Source organism: Bombus terrestris, chromosome 10 (assembly GCF_910591885.1).
Source record: "Bombus terrestris chromosome 10, iyBomTerr1.2, whole genome shotgun sequence".
NCBI lineage: Eukaryota > Metazoa > Arthropoda > Insecta > Hymenoptera > Apidae > Bombus > Bombus terrestris.
In genome coordinates this window covers 11,464,131-11,491,681 of record NC_063278.1, presented here as the reverse complement: position 1 = coordinate 11,491,681, position 27,551 = coordinate 11,464,131, and positions in this window count along the sequence as shown.

Genomic DNA, 27,551 nt, shown 5'->3' with positions numbered 1-27,551 from the left:
GTATAACGTTATATACTATTACGATATAACGTATAACGTTATATACTATTACGATATAACGTACAACGTTATCTAGCATTACGATATAACGTATAACGTTATATACTATTACGATATAACGTATAACGTTATATACTATTACGATATAACGTATAACGTTATATACTATTACGATATAACGTACAACGTTATCTAGCATTACGATATAACGTATAACGTTATATACTATTACGATATAACGTGTAACGTTATACATTATTACGATTCATCGTGTAACGTTATATACTATTACGATATAACTTATAACGTTATATAGTGTTACGATATAACGTATAACGTTATATACCATTACGATATAACGTAGAGCGTTATATAGTATTACGATATAACGTATAACGTTATATACTATTACGATGTATCTTATTACTTTATGTAGCATTATGTTATGACGTATTACGTTATATACTATTACGATATAACGTATAACGTTATATACTATTACGATATAACATATAACGTTATATACTATTACGATATAACGTATAACGTTATATACTATTACGATATAACGTACAACGTTATCTAGCATTACGATATAACGTATAACGTTATATACTATTACGATATAACGTATAACGTTATATACTATTACGATATAACGTATAACGTTATATACTATTACGATATAACGTACAACGTTATATACTATTACGATATAACGTATAACGTCATATACTATTACGATATAACGTATAACGTTATATATTATTACGATGCATCGTATAACGTTATATACTATTACGATATAACGTGTAACGCTATATACTATTACGATATAACGTACAACGTTATCTAGCATTACGATATAACGTATAAAGTTATATACTATTACGATATAATGTATAGCGTTACATACTATTACGATATAACTTATAACGTTATATAGTGTTACGATATAACGTATAACGTTATATACCATTACGATATAACGTAGAGCGTTATATAGTATTACGATATAACGTATAACGTTATATACTATTACGATGTATCTTATTACTTTATGTAGCATTATGTTATGACGTATTACGTTATATACTATTACGATATAACGTATAACGTTATATACTATTACGATATAACGTATAACGTTATATACTATTACGATATAACGTATAACGTTATATAGTATTACGATATAACGTATAACGTTATATACTATTACGATATAACGTATAAAGTTATATACTATTACGATATAACGTATAACGTTATATACTATTACGATATAACGTATAACGTTATATACTATTACGATATAACGTACAACGTTATCTAGCATTACGATATAACGTATAACGTTATATACTATTACGATATAACGTGTAACGTTATACATTATTACGATGCATCGTATAACGTTATATACTATTACGATATAACTTATAACGTTATATCATGTTACGATATAACGTATAACGTTATATACCATTACGATATAACGTAGAGCGTTATATAGTATTACGATATAACGTATAACGTTATATACTATTACGATGTATCTTATTACTTTATGTACTATTATGTTATGACGTATTACGTTATATACTATTACGATATAACGTATAACGTTATATACTATTACGATATAACGTATAACGTTATATAGTATGAGGATATAACGTATAACGTTATATACTATTACGATATATCTTATTACGTTATGTAGCATTATGTTATAACGTATTACGTTATATGCTATTACGATATAACGTATAACGTTATATATTATTACGGTGCATCGTATAACGTTATATAATATTACGATATAACGTATAACGTTATATACTATTACGATAAAACGTATAACGTTATATACTATTACGATATAACGTATATCGTTATATACTGTTACGATATAACGTATAACGTTATATATTATTACGATGCATCGTATAACGTTATATACTATTACGATATAACGTATAACGTCATATACTATTACGATATAACGTATAACGTTATATATTATCACGATGCATCGTATAACGTTATATACTATTACGATATAACGTGTAACGTTATATACTATTACGATATAACGTACAACGTTATCTAGCATTACGATATAACGGATAACGTTATATACCATTACGATATAACGTATAACGTTATATATTATTACGATGCATCGTATAACGTTAAATACTATTACGATATAACGTATAACGTTATATACTATTACGATATATCTTATAACGTTATGTAGCATTATGTTATAACGTATTACGTTATATACTATTACGATATAACGTATAACGTTATATACTATTACGATATAACGTATAACGTTATATACCATTACGATATAACGTAGAGCGTTATATAGTATCACAATATAACGTATAACGTTATATACTATTACGATGTATCTTATTACTTTATGTACTGTTATGTTATGACGTATTACGTTATATACTATTACGATATAACGTATAACGTTATATACTATTACGATATAACGTATAACGTTATATAGTATGAGGATATAACGTATAACGTTATATACTATTACGATATATCTTATTACGTTATGTAGCATTATGTTATAACGTATTACGTTATATACTATTACGATATAACGTATAACGTTATATATTATTACGATGCATCGTATAACGTTAAATACTATTACGATATAACGTATAACGTTATATACTATTACGATATATCTTATAACGTTATGTAGCATTATGTTATAACGTATTACGTTATATACTATTACGATATAACGTATAACGCTATATACTATTACGATATAACGTACAACGTTATCTAGCATTACGATATAACGTATAACGTTATATACTATTACGATATAACGTATAACGTTATATACTATTACGATATAACGTATAACGTTATATACTATTACGATATAACGTACAACGTTATCTAGCATTACGATATAACGTATAACGTTATATACTATTACGATATAACGTATAACGTTATATACTATTACGATATAACGTATAACGTTATATACTATTACGATATAACGTACAACGTTATCTATCATTACGATATAACGTATAACGTTATATACTATTACGATATAACGTGTAACGTTATACATTATTACGATGCATCGTATAACGTTATATACTATTACGATATAACTTATAACGTTATATCATGTTACGATATAACGTATAACGTTATACATTATTACGATGCATCGTATAACGTTATATACTATTACGATATAACGTATAACGTTATATACTATTACGATATAACGTACAACGTTATCTAGCATTACGATATAACGTATAACGTTATATACTATTACGATATAACGTGTAACGTTATACATTATTACGATGCATCGTATAACGTTATATACTATTACGATATAACTTATAACGTTATATAGTGTTACGATATAACGTATAACGTTATATACCATTACGATATAACGTAGAGCGTTATATAGTATTACGATATAACGTATAACGTTATATACTATTACGATGTATCTTATTACTTTATGTAGCATTATGTTATGACGTATTACGTTATATACTATTACGATATAACGTATAACGTTATATACTATTACGATATAACGTATAACGTTATATACTATTACGATATAACGTATAACGTTATATACTATTACGATATAACGTACAACGTTATCTAGCATTACGATATAACGTATAACGTTATATACTATTACGATATAACGTATAACGTTATATACTATTACGATATAACGTATAACGTTATATACTATTACGATATAACGTACAACGTTATCTAGCATTACGATATAACGTATAACGTTATATACTATTACGATATAACGTGTAACGTTATACATTATTACGATTCATCGTGTAACGTTATATACTATTACGATATAACTTATAACGTTATATAGTGTTACGATATAACGTATAACGTTATATACCATTACGATATAACGTAGAGCGTTATATAGTATTACGATATAACGTATAACGTTATATACTATTACGATGTATCTTATTACTTTATGTAGCATTATGTTATGACGTATTACGTTATATACTATTACGATATAACGTATAACGTTATATACTATTACGATATAACATATAACGTTATATACTATTACGATATAACGTATAACGTTATATGCTATTACGATATAACGTACAACGTTATCTAGCAGTACGATATAACGTATAACGTTATATACTATTACGATATAACGTATAACGTTATATACTATTACGATATAACGTATAACGTTATATACTATTACGATATAACGTACAACGTTATCTAGCATTACGATATAACGTATAACGTTATATACTATTACGATATAACGTGTAACGTTATACATTATTACGATGCATCGTATAACGTTATATACTATTACGATATAACTTATAACGTTATATAGTGTTACGATATAACGTATAACGTTATATACCATTACGATATAACGTAGAGCGTTATATAGTATTACGATATAACGTATAACGTTATATACTATTACGATATAACGTGTAACGTTATACATTATTACGATGCATCGTATAACGTTATATACTATTACGATATAACTTATAACGTTATATAGTGTTACGATATAACGTATAACGTTATATACCATTACGATATAACGTAGAGCGTTATATAGTATTACGATATAACGTATAACGTTATATACTATTACGATGTATCTTATTACTTTATGTAGCATTATGTTATGACGTATTACGTTATATACTATTACGATATAACGTATAACGTTATATACTATTACGATATAACATATAACGTTATATACTATTACGATATAACGTACAACGTTATCTAGCATTACGATATAACGTATAACGTTATATACTATTACGATATAACGTACAACGTTATCTATCATTACGATATAACGTATAACGTTATATACTATTACGATGTAACGTGTAACGTTATACATTATTACGATGCATCGTATAACGTTATATACTATTACGATATAACTTATAACGTTATATCATGTTACGATATAACGTATAACGTTATACATTATTACGATGCATCGTATAACGTTATATACTATTACGATATAACGTATAACGTTATATACTATTACGATATAACGTACAACGTTATCTAGCATTACGATATAACGTATAACGTTATATACTATTACGATATAACGTGTAACGTTATACATTATTACGATGCATCGTATAACGTTATATACTATTACGATATAACTTATAACGTTATATAGTGTTACGATATAACGTATAACGTTATATACCATTACGATATAACGTAGAGCGTTATATAGTATTACAATATAACGTATAACGTTATATACTATTACGATGTATCTTATTACTTTATGTAGCATTATGTTATGACGTATTACGTTATATACTATTACGATATAACGTATAACGTTATATACTATTACGATATAACGTATAACGTTATATACTATTACGATATAACGTATAACGTTATATACTATTACGACATAACGTACAACGTTATCTAGCATTACGATATAACGTATAACGTTATATACTATTACGATATAACGTATAACGTTATATACTATTACGATATAACGTACAACGTTATCTAGCATTACGATATAACGTATAACGTTATATACTATTACGATATAACGTGTAACGTTATACATTATTACGATGCATCGTATAACGTTATATACTATTACGATATAACTTATAACGTTATATAGTGTTACGATATAGCGTATAACGTTATATACCATTACGATATAACGTAGAGCGTTATATAGTATTACGATATAACGTATAACGTTATATACTATTACGATGTATCTTATTACTTTATGTAGCATTATGTTATGACGTATTACGTTATATACTATTACGATATAACGTATAACGTTATATACTATTACGATATAACATATAACGTTATATACTATTACGATATAACGTATAACGTTATATACTATTACGATATAACGTACAACGTTATCTAGCATTACGATATAACGTATAACGTTATATACTATTACGATATAACGTATAACGTTATATACTATTACGATATAACGTATAACGTTATATACTATTACGATATAACGTACAACGTTATCTAGCATTACGATATAACGTATAACGTTATATACTATTACGATATAACGTGTAACGTTATACATTATTACGATGCATCGTATAACGTTATATACTATTACGATATAACTTATAACGTTATATAGTGTTACGATATAACGTATAACGTTATATACCATTACGATATAACGTAGAGCGTTATATAGTATTACGATATAACGTATAACGTTATATACTATTACGATATAACGTGTAACGTTATACATTATTACGATGCATCGTATAACGTTATATACTATTACGATATAACTTATAACGTTATATAGTGTTACGATATAACGTATAACGTTATATACCATTACGATATAACGTAGAGCGTTATATAGTATTACGATATAACGTATAACGTTATATACTATTACGATGTATCTTATTACTTTATGTAGCATTATGTTATGATGTATTACGTTATATACTATTACGATATAACGTATAACGTTATATACTATTACGATATAACGTATAACGTTATATACTATTACGATATAACGTATAACGTTATATACTATTACGATATAACGTACAACGTCATCTAGCATTACGATATAACGTATAACGTTATATACTATTACGATATAACGTATAACGTTATATACTATTACGATATAACGTATAACGTTATATACTATTACGATATAACGTATAACGTTATATACTATTACGATATAACGTACAACGTTATCTAGCATTACGATATAACGTATAACGTTATATACTATTACGATATAACGTGTAACGTTATACATTATTACGATGCATCGTATAACGTTATATACTATTACGATATAACGTGTAACGTTATATACTATTACGATATAACGTACAACGTTATCTAGCATTACGATATAACGTATAACGTTATATACTATTACGATATAACGTATAACGTTATATACTATTACGATATAACGTATAACGTTATATACTATTACGATATAACGTACAACGTTATCTACCATTACGATATAACGTATAACGTTATATACTATTACGATATAACGTATAACGTTATATACTATTACGATATAACGTATAACGTTATATACTATTACGATATAACGTACAACGTTATCTAGCATTACGATATAACGTATAACGTTATATACTATTACGATATAACGTATAACGTTATATACTATTACGATATAACGTATAACGTTATATACTATTACGATATAACGTACAACGTCATCTAGCATTACGATATAACGTATAACGTTATATACTATTACGATATAACGTATAACGTTATATACTATTACGATATAACGTATAACGTTATATACTATTACGATATAACGTATAACGTTATATACTATTACGATATAACGTACAACGTTATCTACCATTACGATATAACGTACAACGTTATCTAGCATTACGATATAACGTATAACGTTATATACTATTACGATATAACGTGTAACGTTATACATTATTACGATGCATCGTATAACGTTATATACTATTACGATATAACTTATAACGTTATATAGTGTTACGATATAACGTATAACGTTATATACCATTACGATATAACGTAGAGCGTTATATAGTATTACGATATAACGTATAACGTTATATACTATTACGATGTATCTTATTACTTCATGTAGCATTATGTTATGACGTATTACGTTATATACTATTACGATATAACGTATAACGTTATATACTATTACGATAAAACGTATAACGTTATATACTATTACGATATAACGTATATCGTTATATACTGTTACGATATAACGTGTAACGTTATATACTATTACGATATAACGTATAACGTTATATACTATTACGATATAACGTATAACGTTATACATTATTACGATGCATCGTATAACGTTATATACTATTACGATATAACTTATAACGTTATATAGTGTTACGATATAGCGTATAACGTTATATACCATTACGATATAACGTATAGCGTTATATAGTATTACGATATAACGTATAACGTTATATACTATTACGATGTATCTTATTACTTTATGTAGCATTATGTTATGACGTATTACGTTATATACTATTACGATATAACGTATAACGTTATATACTATTACGATATAACATATAACGTTATATACTATTACGATATAACGTATAACGTTATATACTATTACGATATAACGTGTAACGTTATACATTATTACGATGCATCGTATAACGTTATATACTATTACGATATAACTTATAACGTTATATAGTGTTACGATATAACGTATAACGTTATATACCATTACGATATAACGTAGAGCGTTATATAGTATTACGATATAACGTATAACGTTATATACTATTACGATGTATCTTATTACTTTATGTAGCATTATGTTATGACGTATTACGTTATATACTATTACGATATAACGTATAACGTTATATACTATTACGATATAACGTATAACGTTATATACTATTACGATATAACGTATAACGTTATATACTATTACGATATAACGTATAACGTTATATACTATTACGATATAACGTACAACGTCATCTAGCATTACGATATAACGTATAACGTTATATACTATTACGATATAACGTATAACGTTATATACTATTACGATATAACGTATAGCGTTATATACTATTACGATATAACGTATAACGTTATATACTATTACGATATAACGTACAACGTTATCTAGCATTACGATATAACGTATAACGTTATATACTATTACGATATAACGTACAACGTTATCTATCATTACGATATAACGTATAACGTTATATACTATTACGATGTAACGTGTAACGTTATACATTATTACGATGCATCGTATAACGTTATATACTATTACGATATAACTTATAACGTTATATCATGTTACGATATAACGTATAACGTTATACATTATTACGATGCATCGTATAACGTTATATACTATTACGATATAACGTATAACGTTATATGCTATTACAATATAACGTACAACGTTATCTAGCATTACGATATAACGTATAACGTTATATACTATTACGATATAACGTGTAACGTTATACATTATTACGATGCATCGTATAACGTTATATACTATTACGATATAACTTATAACGTTATATAGTGTTACGATATAACGTATAACGTTATATACCATTACGATATAACGTAGAGCGTTATATAGTATTACGATATAACGTATAACGTTATATACTATTACGATGTATCTTATTACTTTATGTAGCATTATGTTATGACGTATTACGTTATATACTATTACGACATAACGTATAACGTTATATACTATTACGATATAACGTATAACGTTATATACTATTACGATATAACGTGTAACGTTATACATTATTACGATGCATCGTATAACGTTATATACTATTACGATATAACTTATAACGTTATATAGTGTTACGATATAGCGTATAACGTTATATACCATTACGATATAACGTAGAGCGTTATATAGTATTACGATATAACGTATAACGTTATATACTATTACGATGTATCTTATTACTTTATGTAGCATTATGTTATGACGTATTACGTTATATACTATTACCATATAACGTATAACGTTATATACTATTACGATATAACATATAACGTTATATACTATTACGATATAACGTATAACGTTATATACTATTACGATATAACGTACAACGTTATCTAGCATTACGATATAACGTATAACGTTATATACTATTACGATATAACGTATAACGTTATATACTATTACGATATAACGTATAACGTTATATACTATTACGATATAACGTACAACGTTATCTAGCATTACGATATAACGTATAACGTTATATACTATTACGATATAACGTGTAACGTTATACATTATTACGATGCATCGTATAACGTTATATACTATTACGATATAACTTATAACGTTATATAGTGTTACGATATAACGTATAACGTTATATACCATTACGATATAACGTAGAGCGTTATATAGTATTACGATATAACGTATAACGTTATATACTATTACGATATAACGTGTAACGTTATACATTATTACGATGCATCGTATAACGTTATATACTATTACGATATAACTTATAACGTTATATAGTGTTACGATATAACGTATAACGTTATATACCATTACGATATAACGTAGAGCGTTATATAGTATTACGATATAACGTATAACGTTATATACTATTACGATGTATCTTATTACTTTATGTAGCATTATGTTATGACGTATTACGTTATATACTATTACGATATAACGTATAACGTTATATACTATTACGATATAACGTATAACGTTATATACTATTACGATATAACGTATAACGTTATATACTATTACGATATAACGTACAACGTCATCTAGCATTACGATATAACGTATAACGTTATATACTATTACGATATAACGTATAACGTTATATACTATTACGATATAACGTATAACGTTATATACTATTACGATATAACGTATAACGTTATATACTATTACGATATAACGTACAACGTTATCTAGCATTACGATATAACGTATAACGTTATATACTATTACGATATAACGTGTAACGTTATACATTATTACGATGCATCGTATAACGTTATATACTATTACGATATAACGTGTAACGTTATATACTATTACGATATAACGTACAACGTTATCTAGCATTACGATATAACGTATAACGTTATATACTATTACGATATAACGTATAACGTTATATACTATTACGATATAACGTATAACGTTATATACTATTACGATATAACGTACAACGTTATCTACCATTACGATATAACGTATAACGTTATATACTATTACGATATAACGTATAACGTTATATACTATTACGATATAACGTACAACGTTATCTACCATTACGATATAACGTACAACGTTATACATTATTACGATGCATCGTATAACGTTATATACTATTACGATATAACTTATAACGTTATATAGTGTTACGATATAACGTATAACGTTATATACCATTACGATATAACGTAGAGCGTTATATAGTATTACGATATAACGTATAACGTTATATACTATTACGATGTATCTTATTACTTTATGTAGCATTATGTTATGACGTATTACGTTATATACTATTACGATATAACGTATAACGTTATTTACTATTACGATATAACGTATAACGTTATATACTATTACGATATAACGTGTAACGTTATACATTATTACGATGCATCGTATAACGTTATATACTATTACGATATAACTTATAACGTTATATAGTGTTACGATATAGCGTATAACGTTATATACCATTACGATATAACGTAGAGCGTTATATAGTATTACGATATAACGTATAACGTTATATACTATTACGATGTATCTTATTACTTTATGTAGCATGATGTTATGACGTATTACGTTATATACTATTACGATATAACGTATAACGTTATATACTATTACGATATAACATATAACGTTATATACTATTACGATATAACGTATAACGTTATATACTATTACGATATAACGTACAACGTTATCTAGCATTACGATATAACGTATAACGTTATATACTATTACGATATAACGTATAACGTTATATACTATTACGATATAACGTATAACGTTATATACTATTACGATATAACGTACAACGTTATCTAGCATTACGATATAACGTATAACGTTATATACTATTACGATATAACGTGTAACGTTATACATTATTACGATGCATCGTATAACGTTATATACTATTACGATATAACTTATAACGTTATATAGTGTTACGATATAACGTATAACGTTATATACCATTACGATATAACGTAGAGCGTTATATAGTATTACGATATAACGTATAACGTTATATACTATTACGATATAACGTGTAACGTTATACATTATTACGATGCATCGTATAACGTTATATACTATTACGATATAACTTATAACGTTATATAGTGTTACGATATAACGTATAACGTTATATACCATTACGATATAACGTAGAGCGTTATATAGTATTACGATATAACGTATAACGTTATATACTATTACGATGTATCTTATTACTTTATGTAGCATTATGTTATGACGTATTACGTTATATACTATTACGATATAACGTATAACGTTATATACTATTACGATATAACGTATAACGTTATATACTATTACGATATAACGTATAACGTTATATACTATTACGATATAACGTACAACGTCATCTAGCATTACGATATAACGTATAACGTTATATACTATTACGATATAACGTATAACGTTATATACTATTACGATATAACGTATAACGTTATATACTATTACGATATAACGTATAACGTTATATACTATTACGATATAACGTACAACGTTATCTAGCATTACGATATAACGTATAACGTTATATACTATTACGATATAACGTGTAACGTTATACATTATTACGATGCATCGTATAACGTTATATACTATTACGATATAACGTGTAACGTTATATACTATTACGATATAACGTACAACGTTATCTAGCATTACGATATAACGTATAACGTTATATACTATTACGATATAACGTATAACGTTATATACTATTACGATATAACGTATAACGTTATATACTATTACGATATAACGTACAACGTTATCTACCATTACGATATAACGTATAACGTTATATACTATTACGATATAACGTATAACGTTATATACTATTACGATATAACGTATAACGTTATATACTATTACGATATAACGTACAACGTTATCTAGCATTACGATATAACGTATAACGTTATATACTATTACGATATAACGTATAACGTTATATACTATTACGATATAACGTATAACGTTATATACTATTACGATATAACGTACAACGTTATCTACCATTACGATATAACGTACAACGTTATCTAGCATTACGATATAACGTATAACGTTATATACTATTACGATATAACGTGTAACGTTATACATTATTACGATGCATCGTATAACGTTATATACTATTACGATATAACTTATAACGTTATATAGTGTTACGATATAACGTATAACGTTATATACCATTACGATATAACGTAGAGCGTTATATAGTATTACGATATAACGTATAACGTTATATACTATTACGATGTATCTTATTACTTCATGTAGCATTATGTTATGACGTATTACGTTATATACTATTACGATATAACGTATAACGTTATATACTATTACGATATAACGTATAACGTTATATAGTATTACGATATAACGTATAACGTTATATACTATTACGATATATCTTATTACGTTATGTAGCATTATGTTATAACGTATTACGTTATATACTATTACGATATAACGTATAACGTTATATATTATTACGATGCATCGTATAACGTTATATACTATTACGATATAACGGATAACGTCATATACTATTACGATATAACGTATAACGTTATATACTATTACGATATAACGTATAACGTTATATACTATTACGATAAAACGTATAACGTTATATACTATTACGATATAACGTATATCGTTATATACTGTTACGGTATAACGTATAACGTTATATACTATTACGATATAACGTATAAAGTTATATACAATTACGATATAACGTATAACGTTATATACTATTACGATATAACGTATAACGTTATATACTATTACGATATAACGTATAACGTTATACATTATTACGATGCATCGTATAACGTTATATACTATTACGATATAACTTATAACGTTATATAGTGTTACGATATAGCGTATAACGTTATATACCATTACGATATAACGTAGAGCGTTATATAGTATTACGATATAACGTATAACGTTATATACTATTACGATGTATCTTATTACTTTATGTAGCATTATGTTATGACGTATTACGTTATATACTATTACGATATAACGTATAACGTTATATACTATTACGATATAACATATAACGTTATATACTATTACGATATAACGTATAACGTTATATACTATTACGATATAACGTACAACGTTATCTAGCATTACGATATAACGTATAACGTTATATACTATTACGATATAACGTATAACGTTATATACTATTACGATATAACGTATAACGTTATATACTATTACGATATAACGTACAACGTTATCTAGCATTACGATATAACGTATAACGTTATATACTATTACGATATAACGTGTAACGTTATACATTATTACGATGCATCGTATAACGTTATATACTATTACGATATAACTTATAACGTTATATAGTGTTACGATATAACGTATAACGTTATATACCATTACGATATAACGTAGAGCGTTATATAGTATTACGATATAACGTATAACGTTATATACTATTACGATATAACGTGTAACGTTATACATTATTACGATGCATCGTATAACGTTATATACTATTACGATATAACTTATAACGTTATATAGTGTTACGATATAACGTATAACGTTATATACCATTACGATATAACGTAGAGCGTTATATAGTATTACGATATAACGTATAACGTTATATACTATTACGATGTATCTTATTACTTTATGTAGCATTATGTTATGACGTATTACGTTATATACTATTACGATATAACGTATAACGTTATATACTATTACGATATAACGTATAACGTTATATACTATTACGATATAACGTGTAACGTTATATACTATTACGATATAACGTACAACGTCATCTAGCATTACGATATAACGTATAACGTTATATACTATTACGATATAACGTATAACGTTATATACTATTACGATATAACGTATAACGTTATATACTATTACGATATAACGTATAACGTTATATACTATTACGATATAACGTACAACGTTATCTAGCATTACGATATAACGTATAACGTTATATACTATTACGATATAACGTGTAACGTTATACATTATTACGATGCATCGTATAACGTTATATACTATTACGATATAACGTGTAACGTTATATACTATTACGATATAACGTACAACGTTATCTAGCATTACGATATAACGTATAACGTTATATACTATTACGATATAACGTATAACGTTATATACTATTACGATATAACGTATAACGTTATATACTATTACGATATAACGTACAACGTTATCTACCATTACGATATAACGTATAACGTTATATACTATTACGATATAACGTATAACGTTATATACTATTACGATATAACGTATAACGTTATATACTATTACGATATAACGTACAACGTTATCTAGCATTACGATATAACGTATAACGTTATATACTATTACGATATAACGTATAACGTTATATACTATTACGATATAACGTATAACGTTATATACTATTACGATATAACGTACAACGTTATCTACCATTACGATATAACGTATAACGTTATATACTATTACGATATAACGTATAACGTTATATACTATTACGATATAACGTATAACGTTATATACTATTACGATATAACGTGTAACGTTATACATTATTACGATGCATCGTATAACGTTATATACTATTACGATATAACTTATAACGTTATATAGTGTTACGATATAACGTATAACGTTATATACCATTACGATATAACGTAGAGCGTTATATAGTATTACGATATAACGTATAACGTTATATACTATTACGATGTATCTTATTACTTCATGTAGCATTATGTTATGACGTATTACGTTATATACTATTACGATATAACGTATAACGTTATATACTATTACGATATAACGTATAACGTTATATAGTATTACGATATAACGTATAACGTTATATACTATTACGATATATCTTATTACGTTATGTAGCATTATGTTATAACGTATTACGTTATATACTATTACGATATAACGTATAACGTTATATATTATTACGATGCATCGTATAACGTTATATACTATTACGATATAACGGATAACGTCATATACTATTACGATATAACGTATAACGTTATATACTATTACGATATAACGTATAACGTTATATACTATTACGATAAAACGTATAACGTTATATACTATTACGATATAACGTATATCGTTATATACTGTTACGATATAACGTGTAACGTTATATACTATTACGATATAACGTATAAAGTTATATACTATTACGATATAACGTATAACGTTATATACTATTACGATATAACGTATAACGTTATATACTATTACGATATAACGTATAACGTTATATACTATTACGATATAACATATAACGTTACATACTATTACGATATATCTTATTACTTTATGTAGCATTATGTTATGACGTATTACGTTATATACTATTACGATGTATCTTATTACTTCATGTAGCATTATGTTATGACGTATTACGTTATATACTATTACGATATAACGTATAACGTTATATACTATTACGATATAACGTATAACGTTATATAGTATTACGATATAACGTATAACGTTATATACTATTACGATATATCTTATTACGTTATGTAGCATTATGTTATAACGTATTACGTTATATACTATTACGATATAACGTATAACGTTATATATTATTACGATGCATCGTATAACGTTATATACTATTACGATATAACGGATAACGTCATATACTATTACGATATAACGTATAACGTTATATACTATTACGATAAAACGTATAACGTTATATACTATTACGATATAACGTATATCGTTATATACTGTTACGATATAACGTGTAACGTTATATACTATTACGATATAACGTATAAAGTTATATACTATTACGATATAACGTATAACGTTATATACTATTACGATATAACGTATAACGTTATATACTATTACGATATAACGTATTTCGTTATATACTGTTACGATATAACATATAACGTTACATACTATTACGATATATCTTATTACTTTATGTAGCATTATGTTATGACGTATTACGTTATATACTATCACGATATAACGTATAACGTTATATACTATTACGATATAACGGATAACGTTATATACCATTACGATATAACGTATAACGTTATATATTATTACGATGCATCGTATAACGTTATATACTATTACGATATAACGTATAACGTTACATACTATTACGATATATCTTATTACGTTATGTAGCATTATGTTATAACGTATTACGTTATATACTATTACGATATAACGTATAACGTTATATAGTATTACGATGCATCGTATAACGTTATATAATATTACGATATAACGTATAACGTTATCTAGCATTACGATATAACGTATAACGTTATATACTATTACGATATAACGTATAACGTTATATACTATTACGATATAACGAATAACGTTATATACTATTACGATATAACGTGCAACGTTATCTTGCACTACGATAATAGTATATAACGTGTAGTACGATAATAGTATAATAGTATAATAGTATAGCACTAATAGTATATAACGTATAACGTTATATACTATTACGATATATCGTATAACGTTATATACTATTACGATATAACGTATAACGTTATATACTATTGCGATGTATCTTATTACTTTATGTAGCATTATGTTATGACGTATTACGTTATATACTATTACGATATAACGTATAACGTTATATACTATTACGATATAACGTATAACGTTATATACTATTACGATATAACGTACAACGTTATCTAGTATTACGATATAACGTATAACGTTATATACTATTACGATATAACGTATAACGTTATATACTATTACGATATAACGTACAACGTTATCTAGCATTACGATATAACGTATAACGTTATATACTATTACGATATAACGTGTAACGTTATACATTATTACGATGCATCGTATAACGTTATATACTATTACGATATAACTTATAACGTTATATCATGTTACGATATAACGTATAACGTTATATACCATTACGATATAACGTAGAGCGTTATATAGTATTACGATATAACGTATAACGTTACATACTATTACGATGTATCTTATTACTTTATGTACTATTATGTTATGACGTATTACGTTATATACTATTACGATATAACGTATAACGTTATATACTATTACGATATAACGTATAACGTTATATAGTATGAGGATATAACGTATAACGTTATATACTATTACGATATATCTTATTACGTTATGTAGCATTATGTTATAACGTATTACGTTATATACTATTACGATATAACGTATAACGTTATATATTATTACGATGCATCGTATAACGTTATATACTATTACGATATAACGTATAACGTTATATACTATTACGATAAAACGTATAACGTTATATACTATTACGATATAACGTATATCGTTATATACTGTTACGATATAACGTATAACGTTATATACTATTACGATGCATCGTATAACGTTATAAGCTATTACGATATAACGTATAACGTCATATACTATTACGATATAACGTATAACGTTATATATTATCACGATGCATCGTATAACGTTATATACTATTACGATATAACGTGTAACGTTATATACTATTACGATATAACGTACAACGTTATCTAGCATTACGATATAACGTATAACGTTATATACTATTACGATATAACGTATAACGTTATATACTATTACGATATAACGTATAACGTTATATACTATTACGATATAACATATAACGTTACATACTATTACGATATATCTTATTACTTTATGTAGCATTATGTTATGACGTATTACGTTATATACTATTACGATATAACGTATAACGTTATATACTATTACGATATAACGGATAACGTTATATACCATTACGATATAACGTATAACGTTATATATTATTACGATGCATCGTATAACGTTAAATACTATTACGATATAACGTACAACGTCATCTAGCATTACGATATAACGTATAACGTTATATACTATTACGATATAACGTATAACGTTATATACTATTACGATATAACGTATAGCGTTATATACTATTACGATATAACGTATAACGTTATATACTATTACGATATAACGTACAACGTTATCTAGCATTACGATATAACGTATAACGTTATATACTATTACGATATAACGTACAACGTTATCTATCATTACGATATAACGTATAACGTTATATACTATTACGATGTAACGTGTAACGTTATACATTATTACGATGCATCGTATAACGTTATATACTATTACGATATAACGTATAACGTTATATGCTATTACAATATAACGTACAACGTTATCTAGCATTACGATATAACGTATAACGTTATATACTATTACGATATAACGTGTAACGTTATACATTATTACGATGCATCGTATAACGTTATATACTATTACGATATAACTTATAAGGTTATATAGTGTTACGATATAACGTATAACGTTATATACCATTACGATATAACGTAGAGCGTTATATAGTATTACGATATAACGTATAACGTTATATACTATTACGATGTATCTTATTACTTTATGTAGCATTATGTTATGACGTATTACGTTATATACTATTACGACATAACGTATAACGTTATATACTATTACGATATAACGTATAACGTTATATACTATTACGATATAACGTGTAACGTTATACATTATTACGATGCATCGTATAACGTTATATACTATTACGATATAACTTATAACGTTATATAGTGTTACGATATAGCGTATAACGTTATATACCATTACGATATAACGTAGAGCGTTATATAGTATTACGATATAACGTATAACGTTATATACTATTACGATGTATCTTATTACTTTATGTAGCATTATGTTATGACGTATTACGTTATATACTATTACGATATAACGTATAACGTTATATACTATTACGATATAACATATAACGTTATATACTATTACGATATAACGTATAACGTTATATACTATTACGATATAACGTACAACGTTATCTAGCATTACGATATAACGTATAACGTTATATACTATTACGATATAACGTATAACGTTATATACTATTACGATATAACGTATAACGTTATATACTATTACGATATAACGTACAACGTTATCTAGCATTACGATATAACGTATAACGTTATATACTATTACGATATAACGTGTAACGTTATACATTATTACGATGCATCGTATAACGTTATATACTATTACGATATAACTTATAACGTTATATAGTGTTACGATATAACGTATAACGTTATATACCATTACGATATAACGTAGAGCGTTATATAGTATTACGATATAACGTATAACGTTATATACTATTACGATATAACGTGTAACGTTATACATTATTACGATGCATCGTATAACGTTATATACTATTACGATATAACTTATAACGTTATATAGTGTTACGATATAACGTATAACGTTATATACCATTACGATATAACGTAGAGCGTTATATAGTATTACGATATAACGTATAACGTTATATACTATTACGATGTATCTTATTACTTTATGTAGCATTATGTTATGACGTATTACGTTATATACTATTACGATATAACGTATAACGTTATATACTATTACGATATAACGTATAACGTTATATACTATTACGATATAACGTATAACGTTATATACTATTACGATATAACGTACAACGTCATCTAGCATTACGATATAACGTATAACGTTATATACTATTACGATATAACGTATAACGTTATATACTATTACGATATAACGTATAACGTTATATACTATTACGATATAACGTATAACGTTATATACTATTACGATATAACGTACAACGTTATCTAGCATTACGATATAACGTATAACGTTATATACTATTACGATATAACGTGTAACGTTATACATTATTACGATGCATCGTATAACGTTATATACTATTACGATATAACGTGTAACGTTATATACTATTACGATATAACGTACAACGTTATCTAGCATTACGATATAACGTATAACGTTATATACTATTACGATATAACGTATAACGTTATATACTATTACGATATAACGTATAACGTTATATACTATTACGATATAACGTACAACGTTATCTACCATTACGATATAACGTATAACGTTATATACTATTACGATATAACGTATAACGTTATATACTATTACGATATAACGTACAACGTTATCTACCATTACGATATAACGTACAACGTTATACATTATTACGATGCATCGTATAACGTTATATACTATTACGATATAACTTATAACGTTATATAGTGTTACGATATAACGTATAACGTTATATACCATTACGATATAACGTAGAGCGTTATATAGTATTACGATATAACGTATAACGTTATATACTATTACGATGTATCTTATTACTTTATGTAGCATTATGTTATGACGTATTACGTTATATACTATTACGATATAACGTATAACGTTATTTACTATTACGATATAACGTATAACGTTATATACTATTACGATATAACGTGTAACGTTATACATTATTACGATGCATCGTATAACGTTATATACTATTACGATATAACTTATAACGTTATATAGTGTTACGATATAGCGTATAACGTTATATACCATTACGATATAACGTAGAGCGTTATATAGTATTACGATATAACGTATAACGTTATATACTATTACGATGTATCTTATTACTTTATGTAGCATGATGTTATGACGTATTACGTTATATACTATTACGATATAACGTATAACGTTATATACTATTACGATATAACATATAACGTTATATACTATTACGATATAACGTATAACGTTATATACTATTACGATATAACGTACAACGTTATCTAGCATTACGATATAACGTATAACGTTATATACTATTACGATATAACGTATAACGTTATATACTATTACGATATAACGTATAACGTTATATACTATTACGATATAACGTACAACGTTATCTAGCATTACGATATAACGTATAACGTTATATACTATTACGATATAACGTGTAACGTTATACATTATTACGATGCATCGTATAACGTTATATACTATTACGATATAACTTATAACGTTATATAGTGTTACGATATAACGTATAACGTTATATACCATTACGATATAACGTAGAGCGTTATATAGTATTACGATATAACGTATAACGTTATATACTATTACGATATAACGTGTAACGTTATACATTATTACGATGCATCGTATAACGTTATATACTATTACGATATAACTTATAACGTTATATAGTGTTACGATATAACGTATAACGTTATATACCATTACGATATAACGTAGAGCGTTATATAGTATTACGATATAACGTATAACGTTATATACTATTACGATGTATCTTATTACTTTATGTAGCATTATGTTATGACGTATTACGTTATATACTATTACGATATAACGTATAACGTTATATACTATTACGATATAACGTATAACGTTATATACTATTACGATATAACGTATAACGTTATATACTATTACGATATAACGTACAACGTCATCTAGCATTACGATATAACGTATAACGTTATATACTATTACGATATAACGTATAACGTTATATACTATTACGATATAACGTATAACGTTATATACTATTACGATATAACGTATAACGTTATATACTATTACGATATAACGTACAACGTTATCTAGCATTACGATATAACGTATAACGTTATATACTATTACGATATAACGTGTAACGTTATACATTATTACGATGCATCGTATAACGTTATATACTATTACGATATAACGTGTAACGTTATATACTATTACGATATAACGTACAACGTTATCTAGCATTACGATATAACGTATAACGTTATATACTATTACGATATAACGTATAACGTTATATACTATTACGATATAACGTATAACGTTATATACTATTACGATATAACGTACAACGTTATCTACCATTACGATATAACGTATAACGTTATATACTATTACGATATAACGTATAACGTTATATACTATTACGATATAACGTATAACGTTATATACTATTACGATATAACGTACAACGTTATCTAGCATTACGATATAACGTATAACGTTATATACTATTACGATATAACGTATAACGTTATATACTATTACGATATAACGTATAACGTTATATACTATTACGATATAACGTACAACGTTATCTACCATTACGATATAACGTACAACGTTATCTAGCATTACGATATAACGTATAACGTTATATACTATTACGATATAACGTGTAACGTTATACATTATTACGATGCATCGTATAACGTTATATACTATTACGATATAACTTATAACGTTATATAGTGTTACGATATAACGTATAACGTTATATACCATTACGATATAACGTAGAGCGTTATATAGTATTACGATATAACGTATAACGTTATATACTATTACGATGTATCTTATTACTTCATGTAGCATTATGTTATGACGTATTACGTTATATACTATTACGATATAACGTATAACGTTATATACTATTACGATATAACGTATAACGTTATATAGTATTACGATATAACGTATAACGTTATATACTATTACGATATATCTTATTACGTTATGTAGCATTATGTTATAACGTATTACGTTATATACTATTACGATATAACGTATAACGTTATATATTATTACGATGCATCGTATAACGTTATATACTATTACGATATAACGGATAACGTCATATACTATTACGATATAACGTATAACGTTATATACTATTACGATATAACGTATAACGTTATATACTATTACGATAAAACGTATAACGTTATATACTATTACGATATAACGTATATCGTTATATACTGTTACGATATAACGTATAACGTTATATACTATTGCGATATAACGTATAACGTTATATACAATTACGATATAACGTATAACGTTATATACTATTACGATATAACGTATAACGTTATATACTATTACGATATAACGTATAACGTTATACATTATTACGATGCATCGTATAACGTTATATACTATTACGATATAACTTATAACGTTATATAGTGTTACGATATAGCGTATAACGTTATATACCATTACGATATAACGTAGAGCGTTATATAGTATTACGATATAACGTATAACGTTATATACTATTACGATGTATCTTATTACTTTATGTAGCATTATGTTATGACGTATTACGTTATATACTATTACGATATAACGTATAACGTTATATACTATTACGATATAACATATAACGTTATATACTATTACGATATAACGTGTAACGTTATACATTATTACGATGTATCTTATTACTTTATGTAGCATTATGTTATGACGTATTACGTTATATACTATTACGATATAACGTATAACGTTATATACTATTACGATATAACGTATAACGTTATATACTATTACGATATAACGTATAACGTTATATACTATTACGATATAACGTACAACGTCATCTAGCATTACGATATAACGTATAACGTTATATACTATTACGATATAACGTATAACGTTATATACTATTACGATATAACGTATAACGTTATATACTATTACGATATAACGTATAACGTTATATACTATTACGATATAACGTACAACGTTATCTAGCATTACGATATAACGTATAACGTTATATACTATTACGATATAACGTGTAACGTTATACATTATTACGATGCATCGTATAACGTTATATACTATTACGATATAACGTGTAACGTTATATACTATTACGATATAACGTACAACGTTATCTAGCATTACGATATAACGTATAACGTTATATACTATTACGATATAACGTATAACGTTATATACTATTACGATATAACGTATAACGTTATATACTATTACGATATAACGTACAACGTTATCTACCATTACGATATAACGTATAACGTTATATACTATTACGATATAACGTATAACGTTATATACTATTACGATATAACGTATAACGTTATATACTATTACGATATAACGTACAACGTTATCTAGCATTACGATATAACGTATAACGTTATATACTATTACGATATAACGTATAACGTTATATACTATTACGATATAACGTATAACGTTATATACTATTACGATATAACGTACAACGTTATCTACCATTACGATATAACGTATAACGTTATATACTATTACGATATAACGTATAACGTTATATACTATTACGATATAACGTATAACGTTATATACTATTACGATATAACGTGTAACGTTATACATTATTACGATGCATCGTATAACGTTATATACTATTACGATATAACTTATAACGTTATATAGTGTTACGATATAACGTATAACGTTATATACCATTACGATATAACGTAGAGCGTTATATAGTATTACGATATAACGTATAACGTTATATACTATTACGATGTATCTTATTACTTCATGTAGCATTATGTTATGACGTATTACGTTATATACTATTACGATATAACGTATAACGTTATATACTATTACGATATAACGTATAACGTTATATAGTATTACGATATAACGTATAACGTTATATACTATTACGATATATCTTATTACGTTATGTAGCATTATGTTATAACGTATTACGTTATATACTATTACGATATAACGTATAACGTTATATATTATTACGATGCATCGTATAACGTTATATACTATTACGATATAACGGATAACGTCATATACTATTACGATATAACGTATAACGTTATATACTATTACGATATAACGTATAACGTTATATACTATTACGATAAAACGTATAACGTTATATACTATTACGATATAACGTATATCGTTATATACTGTTACGATATAACGTGTAACGTTATATACTATTACGATATAACGTATAAAGTTATATACTATTACGATATAACGTATAACGTTATATACTATTACGATATAACGTATAACGTTATATACTATTACGATATAACGTATAACGTTATATACTATTACGATATAACATATAACGTTACATACTATTACGATATATCTTATTACTTTATGTAGCATTATGTTATGACGTATTACGTTATATACTATTACGATATAACGTATAACGTTATATAGTATTACGATATAACGTATAACGTTATATACTATTACGATATATCTTATTACGTTATGTAGCATTATGTTATAACGTATTACGTTATATACTATTACGATATAACGTATAACGTTATATATTATTACGATGCATCGTATAACGTTATATACTATTACGATATAACGGATAACGTCATATACTATTACGATATAACGTATAACGTTATATACTATTACGATAAAACGTATAACGTTATATACTATTACGATATAACGTATATCGTTATATACTGTTACGATATAACGTGTAACGTTATATACTATTACGATATAACGTATAAAGTTATATACTATTACGATATAACGTATAACGTTATATACTATTACGATATAACGTATAACGTTATATACTATTACGATATAACGTATAACGTTATATACTATTACGATATAACATATAACGTTACATACTATTACGATATATCTTATTACTTTATGTAGCATTATGTTATGACGTATTACGTTATATACTATCACGATATAACGTATAACGTTATATACTATTACGATATAACGGATAACGTTATATACCATTACGATATAACGTATAACGTTATATATTATTACGATGCATCGTATAACGTTATATACTATTACGATATAACGTATAACGTTACATACTATTACGATATATCTTATTACGTTATGTAGCATTATGTTATAACGTATTACGTTATATACTATTACGATATAACGTATAACGTTATATAGTATTACGATGCATCGTATAACGTTATATAATATTACGATATAACGTATAACGTTATCTAGCATTACGATATAACGTATAACGTTATATACTATTACGATATAACGTATAACGTTATATACTATTACGATATAACGAATAACGTTATATACTATTACGATATAACGTGCAACGTTATCTTGCACTACGATAATAGTATATAACGTGTAGTACGATAATAGTATAATAGTATAATAGTATAGCACTAATAGTATATAACGTATAACGTTATATACTATTACGATATATCGTATAACGTTATATACTATTACGATATAACGTATAACGTTATATACTATTGCGATGTATCTTATTACTTTATGTAGCATTATGTTATGACGTATTACGTTATATACTATTACGATATAACGTATAACGTTATATACTATTACGATATAACGTATAACGTTATATACTATTACGATATAACGTACAACGTTATCTAGTATTACGATATAACGTATAACGTTATATACTATTACGATATAACGTATAACGTTATATACTATTACGATATAACGTACAACGTTATCTAGCATTACGATATAACGTATA